General features: G+C 52.3%; 1 long non-coding RNA gene across 1 annotated transcript; it reads right to left on the reverse strand.

Moving 5' to 3' along the window:
* Positions 1-7,233: 7,233 nt before the first annotated feature.
* Positions 7,234-12,873, reverse strand: LOC308065299. The gene is made up of 2 exons (XR_013928733.1): positions 10,045-12,873; positions 7,234-9,822 (listed from the first exon to the last, which is right to left on the reverse strand). It is a non-coding gene; the product is annotated as an uncharacterized lncRNA (long non-coding RNA).
* Between the last annotated feature and the right edge of the window lie 94 nt (positions 12,874-12,967).

The raw sequence follows: 12,967 nt of genomic DNA on the forward strand, positions 1-12,967 counted from the left end.
AGAATATAATTCAGCTGAGAGAGCAACTTCCCAGGGGCACCAAAACATGGGATGAAGCTGATTGTGCCTGCCTTTTCCACCACTTCTGTTTCTGACCTTGGGTTGACTTCTGTAGCCCTCTATAGGAAGTAGCCTTCCCCAATAAAAAAAAAATTAAAAAATGTTACCTGCTAGTTTGGGTTTAGTGCAGAGACGGTGTTAGTGGTTAGTCTTGAGAAATAACCTCCTCAGCACTGACGGTTTGATTTGCCTCAGTTTTGTACCGCTTTTTCTCCCTGTCAGGCCGAGCAGGGTGGTGGGTGGGGATCCCAGGGTCTGACAGACAGCTCTTGCTCTTCCCCGTGCAGACCTTCTGGCAGCAGCTGAGTGCTGTGGCAGGTAGCTGTCTTGCCTTACGGTTTGCCAGGGTTGCCTGTGAGACATCAGACACTGCACTACAATGAAGCCAGAAATGAACAGGAAAGGCTCTGAGACCTGCTGGAGAAGATGCTCATGCAAGAGCACCAAAGGGACATTTTGAGATGCTGACAGCGCAGTGACCCTACCAATAACATGGGATCTCCATAGCACTGTCTCTGTGCTTGGATGTCAGGGAAAATGTCCAGAGCAGCCTTTTGTGTCAGCTCTTTGGACTCATGCCACAGTGATGGATGCTTTTGGAATCTGAGATGGGGCTTTGCTTGTGTCCAAACCTGCAGTCACTTGGCGCTTACAGTTTCCCGATCTCATGTAGCTCATGAGTGCCAGTTGATACTCCTTGTTCTGCACCAAACCTGCATCAAATCCATCTCAAGTTCCTTCCCCAAACAGCTTAGCAAGTGATTCCCAGGTTGTAATTCTGAAGAGAAAGCTGGTCGAGGAAAGTCAGCATGGCTTTCTTATATTTTTTGTTGCTTCTGCAGCTTCTCCAGGGAGGAGGAGGTGGGGCAGAGAGAAAGAAAAGGGGGAAAAAAAAAAAAAAAAAAAAAGCCTTAGCATTCATAAAAGGGGACAAACTACAGAGATTCCACTTGGCTGTACGTGCAACTAATTAAGGGTAAACTGGAAACTTTGTTGGTAAGGTGTGATGTCCTTTGGCTGGCTGGTGGAGTTTATTTGGCTGTTGATGAAAGAATTGTTTTAAAGAAGACAGGAACACAAAGACTTGAAGACAAGCTTTAACACCTGACGTTGTTCCTATGTGCAGCTCTGGGGTTTTCTTAATGCCATCCTTGTTTCTACTTCAAGTCTAGGTGACTGCATCTGTCAACAAACATACCAGGTGGTGTTGCAGAGAGAGAAACGCACCTGGGAACAGCACACCTTGTAGGGCTCTGTCACTCTCAGCCTGTCCCACTTTGTCCTCCATGGCATCACAGTTTTTGAAGAGGATGGGTAAAGAAGAATCACAGCCTTCAACAGATTTTGGATAGACCCCATCCAGCTCTGGCATTCCAGTCACCTGCCCCATCAGCAGTTCTGGTGAAACCCCCTTACAGCCTAGGCAGTAAGCCAGGGTGGAGGGCAGGTACGGTAATTGGAAGGGGAAGAGGGCAGAGCACGTATGAATTGAGAAGAGGTACAGCACAGACCGTGGGAGCACCTTACCCCTTTTCTACATAAAGAGCTTTCTCTCTGGTCTGCTAGTGTCCCCCTGCCCAGGCGGTGGCGGGGAGTCTAGAATTTGTTAACCAAAGACTTTGAGACAGATGAGTCTTCCATTCATTCAGTTCAGTCTCTGTGACATTACCAAGGAGTCTGGCGAGGGAGTGGATGAGTATATGGGGACCAGGCGGGATGCTCTTTTGCCCATAAGACAGTCTCAGGATGTCATTTATCAGCTGGCGAAGGAGCAGACCTTTTTCTGGAGTAACTCATTTGTGTTCTTCCATGTGGAGAATGGCAGCTCAGAAGCTGTTGTAGAATCCACTCCATCTTACTCTTTCTTCATTTTCCTTGTCTCCTTTAGTGCTTCATGGTAGCAGTGCCGCCAGCCTCAGCATTCCTGAATCATGACTCAGGGATGATGAGATGCAGGAACCTGAGGGTTTGCTTATGCCACTAGAACAGGACAGATACTGGTGTCTGCTTGGCTAGCTCCCTGCCCATCCTTCCGCCACAAATCTCTTTGCTCTGTTATCTGAGTGCTCTTCCTGCTCTTTGGTTCCTTAATGAGTCTATCACAGCTTGTTCTTTCCTACCACCAAGTCCAGTGTTGTTACACCCTTCCCACTGCATTTAGCTCCCCCTTTTCTCCTGGTTTCACTGGCTCCTTGCTCCTGCTTTTTCCACAGCTCCCAAGAATATCTTGCTTGTTCAACTTGTCTTAGTCTTCCCTTCCTCTAGGCCCTGTTTCCCACTACAGCTATCAATCTTGATTATTTTTAACCCCACATACTCTGATTCTCAATCTAGTTGTGTTACTCAGCCAGTCAAGGTTCTTTTCTCCCATTTCCACCCCTTCAGTTTCCAGTAACTCCTTCTGTCTTAATCCCTGCACCAGTCCTAATGTCATTAGGCTCCTCACCCTCATCTATCCTCCATGCTTCCCTTCCCCAAGGGACTTGTCTTCCTTGCACTCAAGTACCTGCTCCTCCTTCACCCTGCCTGGCCCAGAGCAGTCGGCTGGGTGCTTGCGCTGGCAGCTCAGGCAGAGCAGTGGTTGCAGAAGACAGGGATGGATCTTTTCCCCCAGCCCTATGACATGCATGTATGCACGTTTACCCCACCTTTGTGAGAAAGTGGTCAGGGATGGTGGATCTTTGAAGAACTGCACAGGGAAAATCTGAAGTGTGCCTACAGAGCCTGTGTGAACCGGCTTTGGGTTTGGTTTGTTGTGGGGGTTTTTTTAAAGGCTAATAATTTGTAAAAAATTCACATGAATGTTTCAAGGTATAGTGAGTAGCATAGCTCTGATGTGAGGACAGCTCTCCTTCGTAGGCTTCAGCTTCCTCTTCCGAAGCAGTTGGGAGTTGTTCATAGTAAAGGGCTGTTCTTTTTAACGTATACTTTAACGGTCTGAAGCAGAATGTTTTTCTCTACTTTTTTTCCTCCCTGAGTAGATTAAATGTTTAGGCTGAAGCCATATTTAAGAAGAGGGGAAAAAATATAAAAAATCAGATGTAGGCAGACAACCAGAAAAGAAAATTTCAGCTCCAATTGTAGAAGTTATAAGCAACTGAACAGTTTACAGCAGGAATGCCCAGACAGTCTAATTCCATACTCTGCTGGTAACTTTCTCCTTGCAAAAATTTGCAGTTTGAACTTGTCACTCTAGGATCAGTCACATCACTGTCCTAGCAACTTCAGAATAAGGCAGGAATACAGCACTTGCTTTGCCATAGATTGTGCCTTCTCTGAAGCTTTGTGTGAATTGCGAGGCAGATGGAGAAACGAGGCCTGATAGCTGGAAACAGCTACTTCATACACAAAGCCTGCAATATTTCTTTGGAAAGGGAGAAGGAAAAACCTGAGGCTTTTCATAATGTGGTTGGTCTGTTAGCAGTGTCACCAGTGTAAATCAACCCATTTAAAACCAGTCTTGTTACGCCTCTAAAAACAGCTAAGGTGGACATGTTTGAGCCTCACCTAAGATGGAACATTTTGGAGTGGTGTAATTAAATTTGGTGACTTCTTAAAAGTAAAAGATGAGGTACCTGTTCACTTATTGCAATCAAACTGAGAGCCTGCAGGCCAGTGTGGCTCGCTGCCCAGGATGCTAACGCCCCTCCTGTGCCTGCATGCAGCACGCAAGCGCTGAGCAGCAGCTATTGCCCCTGCAGAAATACAGCTCCTGATCCCTGGGGCAGCAGTGCAGTTGTAGCAGTTGCCCTGTTTCTCCATCACAGGTGCAAGAGCAGGAAGGCTGCATGGTGCAGGACCTGCTGTGGGAGCTGAGGAGGACAGGAGAAGAGGAAGGAGGGCATGCAGAGAAGAGGAGGAAACAGCTGTTGGCAGGGCAGGCAGGCCCTGAGAAGTGGGATGCCCCGGTGGGGCCATCAAGCACAGCCACTGAGGTTGGACCAGCTTCCTTAGCTCAGACCTCCTCCTGCAACTGTTGCGTCGTGAAGTGCTGGACTTCACACTGGAGCAGGCACCGAGCATGCACATCTTCTGCTCTGACACCGGAGCTGAGAGAGGAGCAACTTCTACTGCAGTAGGCCAGTAGTGGACAGACAGGGGACAGGAGCACCCAGACTGTGGCAGATTTCCACAAAGCCAGCGCATGCCCAGACCACAGATCTACCCAATTAAAGCCAGGCTTGGAGCAGTTTTAAGTTCCTACTCTGCATTAGGCATTCTCAGTGTTTTACTAAACAGATGTAACATTGATCTAAACATGTCACATGCAGATGGTGTAGTACGGACCATACGCTGCAGACTAAAGCTCTGTGTTGGCTCAGCCCAGCAGACCTCACTTGGCCCTTCCATCACTCTATGCAAAAGCAGCGAAAGACAGCTATCTTCCCAAGGACGCAGACTGGAGACCTACTTAGTGGGTGCCCGAGTGCACAGAAACGTGAAAAACAGTGGCTGGGAAGGACTGTCAAAAGGACTCAGTGCTTCCAGGCTCTGAGTCCAGAGCTCCTTCTCCAAGACCGTGGAGTGCCACATGCGTTCACTTGCTTGTTTCTAACCGATGCCAGAAGACTGTGAACAAAATGCATGACAGGCAGAAGAAAACACGCGGCACTTTGCAGGCTGCATCCTCCGCCGCCTTGCGCTGCCCTGCAGTTGCTTTCCCTGTTAACAGATCTGCCACAGGGGGACTCCCTGTAAAACACGGCGTTTGCAAAGGGGGCTCCTGCATCCGCTGCCGGAAAGCCACCAGACAAAGGGACCACACCTTGCCAGCACTGCCAGTGATGGTGACTGGCACTGGGGTTGCCTCTGGGCACACGGCTGCGGGCCCACTGCCAGCAGACCCTGTCTGGTTTCACTGGGACGAGGCCTGATGGAGAGAGCCTTCCCCCTGACGCAGCTGCAGCGGATTCCTCACTGGGAAAACAGAACCCTTCCTGCCTTTCCTTGCACCAGCACCCAAACTTGCTGCTCCTGCTCCTGCTTGAAAACCTTCAGCCCTGTGCATGTTCTGCCGGGATCCGAGTGAATGGATGCAGGCACCTTCGCTGCGTCCCGCCCTGCTCAGCGCCAAGGAAACACTCCACTGTGCCACCACCGCATGTTACCTTTTCCCAGCTTGCCTAGATACCTTTAATCCACAACACCTATCATTTCGGAGCTGCCGTTCAGGGTGGGAAATTATGTTTTCTTGGTTCTTTTCCACATACAATCCTTTTATGTGCTGTTATTTCAGCTTTGGGAGTTTACACGTTCTGTTCCTCCCTTAGATATTGGGGCACTTTGGCCGGCTTTAATATGAAGTAAACGATTCAAGTGCTGAGCCGCACCGGGAAGGGTGGGTGGCAAGCGTGTCCAGTAAAACCACCAAGCAGCTGAGAAACACTCCCATAAGCCCATAATAAACATTAAGTACAACAGGGGCACAAGAGAAGTGCTGAGGCTGAAAACAAAACCCAAAGACAACAGTAAAAACTTGTTTTCAGAAGTAAAAAACACTCACATCAGCGGAGGGCAAGATGAGTTATCTTCCACAGCAGCAGCCATGTGGCAAGGGAGCCGCAAGTGGACAGCAAAGCTTTCCACGAGCTCACTGACGCATGGCCCGCGGTGGCAAGAGGCCTTCCCGACAGCGGTGTGGTAAGCCGGGTCCCCGCTGTGCCCCAGGGTCTCCATCCAGACCCGGCGCAGGCACGTGGCCGTGGCACAGTACGGCACTCGCTCCAGCTTTGTGCTTTTCTGCTGACTTGAGGGAGGCCAAGGGCTGGCAGCGCAGGGCTGGGGCAGTGGGTGCGAGGGCCCAGCAGGGCCCAGCGTGGGCTGTGGGACCCCCGGTGAGGCTCCGGGAGGGCGCGGGGCTGAGGTGGGTGGCCTGGGAGGGCCGGGGCTGGCAGCAGAGCCCAGGGATCGCGGGAGGCCCAGGGATGGCAGCGAGGGGGTGGGCCTGGGGCAGGCAGCAATGCCCGGGGGCGAGGCTGGCCCAGGGGCAGGCGGCGAGGCCAGGGATGCCGGCAGGGCCCGGGGCAGGCGGCAGGGCCCGGGATGGCGGCAGGCTCGGGGGTGAGGCCGCCCCGGGACGGCGGCGGGGCACGGGAGCCCGGCGGGGCACGGGGACGCGGGGGCCCGGGCGAGGTGGGCCGGTGGCGGCGGGAGACGGCGCGGGGCGCCCAGCCGGCTGCCGAGCTCCGGCCCGCAGGGTCAGGCCTCAGCCGCGGCTATTATGGGATGGCGAGGCCCGAGGGAGGGCGGGGGGGGGGAGGTGGCAAGCGGTGGGTATTATGGGATGGCGAGGCATTTACAGCGGGGGAGGGTGAGCCGCGACTATTATGGGATGGCGAGGCCTCCCGCGACCGGAGGGGGGCAGGTGGGTGGCGGGGAGTATTATGGGATGGCAGGCCCTCCTGCCGCCGGGAGAGTATTATGGGATGAGGATGCCCCATCGGGGGAGGGGGTGGAGGGTGGGGGTATTATGGGATGGCAGGGCCTGCCGCAGCCGGCGTGAGGGGAGCGAGTATTATGGGATGGCACCATTCCCACCGCGTGTGTGACCGGGCGACTATTATGGGATGTGCCTGTACCGACGGCGGGGCTGCCGCCCTGGGAAATATTATGGGATGCAGCAGACAGAGCGGGGGTGGGGGGTTATTATGGGATGGCAGCGGCGGGGGCCACAGCCCTCTGCCCGGCCCTCCTGCTCGTGCCCCGGGGGACACCCCCAGCCCGGTGCCCCGGTGCCCCCCACCCCCACACAGCCCCAACCAATAAATCCGGCAGGGTATTATGGGATGGCTGCTCCACGGTGAGGAGATGGGGGTGGGGTGGTTGTGGTGTGTGGGGGGGTGGTTGCTATGGAGCATTTCCCGTGGGTGGCTATTATGGGATGGACTCGCCTTTGTGAACTATTACGGGATGCGGGCAGCTCGGTGGGGTGCGGCTGCCCGGGGCCCGGGCCCTGCAGGCCTTGGGGAGGGGGGGCCATGGCTGCGGCTCCAGGTGGGCTTTACGCAGACCCTCGCCGTGGTGGCCGCTTCTGCCACCAGGCGCCTGCGGGCTCCCCTCGCTCTCAAAGCAGATTCTGTTGCCTACATGGTGGAGGAAGGGAAAAACCCCACGGCCCTTCCAACCACGGCTCCAGAGCATCCTGCTGACCTGCAGTAAGAAAGGTGCTTAAACATTGGCCCCAATTATTTATTTTTTAAAATAGGAACTTGCCATGCGAGTCCCGGTGTCACAAAGCTAGGAGCCAGCAACTTGGTGAAACATGGACATGTGTGGCACAAAGCAAGGCCCCTCCTGGAGTGCTTCACCTCTGAGCAGGACCCAGTGTGTGACTTGGTTACAGCACAGCCCCAAAGTTACCCAGCTGGTTGTCCCCTGTTACAGGCAAGAGAAAACTGCCTCCAGGCACTCGGGGCTCTCGACGCTTTGCAAACCTCTGGCTGCTTTGGAGCCCAAGGTGACTTAATGAGATTTGAGTCTTGTACATCCTTCTTTTGAGCAAACCCAAGTCCATCAGCTCTGCTCAGCAGCAGTGGGGTTCGAACCCCCTTGAATGGGACATACATACAGTTCCCTGTAGCACAGCTGTTGCTGGGTGCAGTGCTGGAAACGCCTCTCCCAGATCCAGCTGGAGGTAGGAGATGAAGGAGAATTCTGTCCCAGCCTGTTTTTTCGGTATCTCTGCTTACTGAGCTCAAGAGATGTGTTTCAGTGTTAGTGATTCTTGCCAGCATGCACAAGCGTTAATACAGGATGCAAAAATAGGTATCACAGGATTGCAGTCGGGGCAGCTCGAACCACCAGGCTGTTATTACGGTCCCTCTGAGACCACTTGCTGCTTCTCTGACTGTATCCAACTGTTTGTTTCATGAGCAGGGGAGCAGGGCATCTCTGAGGCACTTCAGGGAAGTGGGAACCTGAAACTGCTAACTAATAAGCATCCTTAACTTCTGAGTATTTCTTCCAGCTTTCGTTATTCATGATATACAAAATTCTGTGTTAAAAGACTGATAATGTTGCAAAGTAGTATTTTTACAATTGCAAAATAGTATTTGTTTCTTACATCTTAGTAAGTGCCTCCATCTTCAGAAAAAAAAAGGTGAAGGTAAACATGGAAAATTCAGATCTGAATGTCTGAGGTCTGGCAAAGTTCTGAGAAACTGAAAACGGACTTGTGATGGAAAATATCAAGTAATCTTAGCTATAGGCATCAGTACCAAGTACATGATGTTTTTAAAGCAAGCAAACCAGCAAAGCATACAGAGATGGAGATCGGCTGTTCAGATTTACAGGGGGATGAGCAATCCCCAATCTGCTCTATCTCTCCCCCTGCCTCAGTGCTCTGCCACTAGCGCTGCCTCATGCACTGTGCCTGTGCGGTGTGGCTCTGGCTGCACGGCCGCACCATTCACCCTGCCCCCTCCTCCTGGCAGAACAGGAGATGAGGCTCATAACGAGTGCCGAGCGAAGCCTGAACTGCCGTTCTTCTGACGGGAAGTAGATGCAGAGTCATGCTGGCATATGGGAAGTCCTCACCTAGGTGCCCATTAGGGAGACTGGATCCTCCACTGACGCTAGAATGTTGTTCTCAAAAAAGAAGCACCACATGGTCTGTTCAGTGGTTCTTTATCTCATTCTGGTTGTATACTCCCAAATTCTCTGTGTGCAAGTCTCTCTGCCTCTCGTTGCAGTGGCATTTGTTTGCTGCAGGAGCAGCTTTTTGGACATGACAGGAGAGGCTCTGGTCTCTTGTCCACAAGAGGAGGAGACTATTTCTCGTGTTGTTTTCTTCCATGTCTGACACCAAAGCAAAGACACTGCCATTGTGCTAAACAAATAAGCTCACACTTCTCTGTTAGAAAAACAAACAAACAAAAAACAAACAACCAAAAAAGTGGGGGTGGGGGCAGGATGAAGAAAGCAACAATGAAAATGGATTAGATTCGCTTAGCTTGCCACGGAGATTTTGCAGAAGTCTGGAAGTGCAGAAGAGTACCTCAGGCAGAGGAAAGAGCTTTGTGGTGTTGAGGAAAACTTGCAGAATTCAGGACAATTGCTTTGGCTGGTGTTGAGGGGACAGGATTCTCACAAGACAATTTAAAATGGGAGGGAGGAGGGTTGAAGAGACAGACTCTGGGACAATAACCGGACAGCAAGTGAAAGTTGGGACCAGTCTCTTACTAATTTCAAAGTAAAAGTTACTTATCTGGGAGTTTGGTACCCCTCCACACTCAGAATGGTCTAAGGCAAAATTCTCTGCCTCACTAAAGAAAATCAAAAGGCAAGGCTTCTCAGAAATCCTGAGATCTTCAAGGTTACCTGGCAGAAGCTGTAAGACCTTGACTCAGAGTCATGGCAAGCATCAGTATGATCAGGAGAGCCTACAGGGCTGCTGAATAGAAAAGATGAGGGTTAAGTCCGTTCACATTAGCTACAAATGGAATGTCAAAACCAGGTTAAAGGAAAAGGTGAAGTGTACCTGCAGCCTTTGAGGAACAGCACCATGTTTGTGAATACATTGGATTATACCAGTTTAATAAAGATACTGAAAGATATTTTTAACGTTGCTAGTTGCATGTAACCTGACAAAACAAATATTACAGTCAGGCTAGAGCAAACCCTCAGTCAGAAGAACAGCAAGAATGCAGAGTAAAACAGAAGTATGTCTGTATCCTGGATCCCAAATGAAACAATGCAGTGGCAGCATCACATCTGGCATCTGAACCATTAACACCTGTGCTTTGTTGTTGGACATGAAAGGAGCTAATAAAAAATAAACAGAGAGACCATAAACTGACCTTTAGGATCACATTGTCTGCAGCAGCAGCAGGTCATGATTATAGTCTGTTATCTGTGTCCTACATACACAGTTCACACTGGTCTGGAAAGTCTGCCTTATTTCCAAAATGCTCTGGAGTCCCTTCCCCCTGGCCCCGGACTCCCACACCTGGCAACAACAAAATAGCGTGGACCAGAGTTTCTCACCTCCACCTGCGTCTGAGGGAAAACACGGACTGAGTACCACGGTGAAACAATGTCACACTTTGCTCTTCTTGTTACATTGGAGAAACATGTCTCTGTCGAAAGTGAAACCGAGAAAGGGCTGCGGGCCTGATAAAAGCCTGGCCAGGGGAGGCAGGTGGGGCAGGACCTGAACCCTGAGTGACCCAGTCCACACACAAACCTACAGAAATAATTCAGAGGCCACGCCAGCATTGCTGTGGGGGGTACAGAGACCGCTTTGCCCAGTTGTCCTTGGAAGCAGAACCGGGCAGGGGTGTGGGGAGGGTCCTCTGGTTAGTTTGAATTTCCCTAATGCAGGCACAGCACTGAAGCGAAGCGATGTTGCAGGCGTTTTCCCCACAGAAGCGTGCTGTGGGCTTGTTTGGGGCACTGATGCCCATCAGCAGGTAGGGAAGATTATATTCCACGGGTCTAGCTGTAATTGCTTCGAAGCCAAGAGCTATGAACTCAGAAAATTCAGTTAAACCAGGTAAGCGAGCAAACCACAGTAAGGTAAGCAACTCCCACATTTAAAGCAGCCAAACAGCTGGAAATGTATCTCACATTATGATCATCAAAGGAAAAGATTTAGAAGCCTCATTTTTAAAAAATCCATTTAATCTGCTTGGCCCTGACAAGCACTAAAAACACCTTAATCATAATCACTTACATCCTGCATGGATTTTTTGAGAGTGAAAATTAAGGCTTCTGCAGACTGAGAAACCTCAACTTACAGAGAACAAGGAGTTGGAGGTGAGGTGGGGAAGCTTGGAGGCACTCATGATAAAAATGTGTTCAGGTGCTGTACAGAGACAGATTTAAGGAAGCAGTGGCTGTTTGGGAAGCTTGATGCTTCAGTGGCTGAGGCTCGGGGTACGTGTTGCACGTAGCAAATGGCCCTCTGCAGATACAACCTTGCCAGCAAGAGCATCAGGGAGCACCTGTAGAGACAGCCCCAGTAACTAACTGCCTTTGCAGGGTCTTCGCCTGCTTCGTACCTCTCGCCACCTCTCGCCAAACCAACCAAAGAGGTACGCGCAGAGTGCGGCGGTCACTGCTTGAGGCCAGGCTGCTTGGCATGGGAATTTGGCATGGCCACCCATCTGGCTCCTATTAGAGAGGATTATGGCTGTCAGCACACAAAAGGGGGAATGAAAAGTCCTGCAGGGGTCTGCGGGAGTTTGGTGGCGTGCTATCCACCTGATGTTTCTGTGGTGCTGGATATTCTGCTACACTTGATCTGTGTGGAGGATGGATAGCATCTGTGGAATAGTAGTGTGGCTCTTGCCTACCACTTTTCCTCTGTGGATCTGAGATAAATGATGGCATCACCATCACTCAAGCAAAGGTATACAGGCAGGGGTAGCACACACGTGCATACCGCGGCCAGCTGGAGGGTTAGTGGGATTTCTATACATGCAGGAAGGAAATGCAACAGCATTTTGGGATGTACAGTGTAGTCTTTGCTGGCAAGGCGGGATGGACATGCACGGGATAAGTGGTTGGTGCCGTGCAGTGGCTGCACATGTGTTGCAGGACCATGCTGGAGCATGCAGTGGTGAAAGGCACACAGACAGGATGGCAGAGCTTGATATCTCAGCGTTGAGGTGCCGGCAACAGGAGGTGGGCAGTCGGGGGCTGCTTGTGCAGGTAGGGGCAAGTTTGCTAACAGTCCAAGATGCTTGTGGCAGAGGCGATGGGACGGTGTAATGGAATACCTGTGTGCCCAGTGTACGTGTGGATGTGCCTTTGGTGTGGTTTGGCAGACAAAGCACGGATTGTGTTACAGGATCCATAACGAGCTGTTGCAGTCTGTAGCAGTAAATCCTCCACTCGTGTTTTGGGATGTTTCACTGTGGTGGGACAAAATGTGCACATGCACCACTGGGCACGAGACAGTGGAGGCGTTTGTTTGAAGAGGAAGGAGCGCAGTCATTGACACCATGTACTTACTGGGAGAGATGGACAGGATGGTGCCTCTTTGTTGAGTTTAATAGTGTTGTGAAGATGCTAAACAGGGGATTAGGACAGGGGAAAGGTGGCATGATGGGATGTGATTTTGTTTAATGGGAAACTAATGATACAGTTTCACGTGCATAATTGGGTTATGTTCATACCTATGGACTGTTCACGTCTGTATAACACGATGTAGAGTTTCCTGCCGGAGGGCTGCAGCAGGGAGCAGCATGCGGAGCTAGGTGCAGGGCGAGAGGGAGGAACGGGATACACAGAGCCACTGTGCCTCCCTGGGGTACGGCTGGTCCTGTGGGTAGCACAGTTGGCTGTGGAGACCTTGTGTAGCCAGTGTGTGGGGAGGAGATGGAAGTCACCGCGGGCTGCCCACGCACGTGCTGGTGGTGACAGCAGCTGTGCTGCAGGGTGTTGTGGGCTGCGGAGGGAGTCTTGGAGGGAGCCGTGTGGGAAGGGGCACTGCGGGGCCCCCCATGCGTGCACAGAGGTGGAAATGTGCCCCAGGTGCGTGTGGGAAGGGGAGTGAGCAGGACACTGGGCCTCAGGGCTGGGCGCCCAGCGGAGGGTGGTGCCAGAGTGCTGCGTGGCAGCCCCCAGCGCCCTGAGGGAGCCTGCAGGGCCAGGGGGGCAGGCAGGGCTCCGGGCAGGACCCTGGTGGGGCAGGCAGGGCCGCAGGGCGGTGGGCAGGGCCCCAGGCAGGCAGCAGAGCTGCAGGTAGGGTGGCGGGCAGGTGGGGTGGGCAGGACCCTGGTGGGGCAGGCAGGGCGGCAGGCAGGGCTCTGGGCAGGTGGGGCAGGCAGGGCCCCGGTGGGGCGGGCAGTGGCGGTGGGGGGGAGGGGGGGGGGCGCGCAGCCGTGAGTATTATGGGATGCCTGGCTGGACCTGGACGGTGGCTCCCGGCGACTATTATGGGATGCCTGCCTGGGAGGGGGGG

The sequence above is a fragment of the Falco punctatus genome (assembly GCF_963210335.1).
Source record: "Falco punctatus genome assembly, chromosome: 6".
NCBI lineage: Eukaryota > Metazoa > Chordata > Aves > Falconiformes > Falconidae > Falco > Falco punctatus.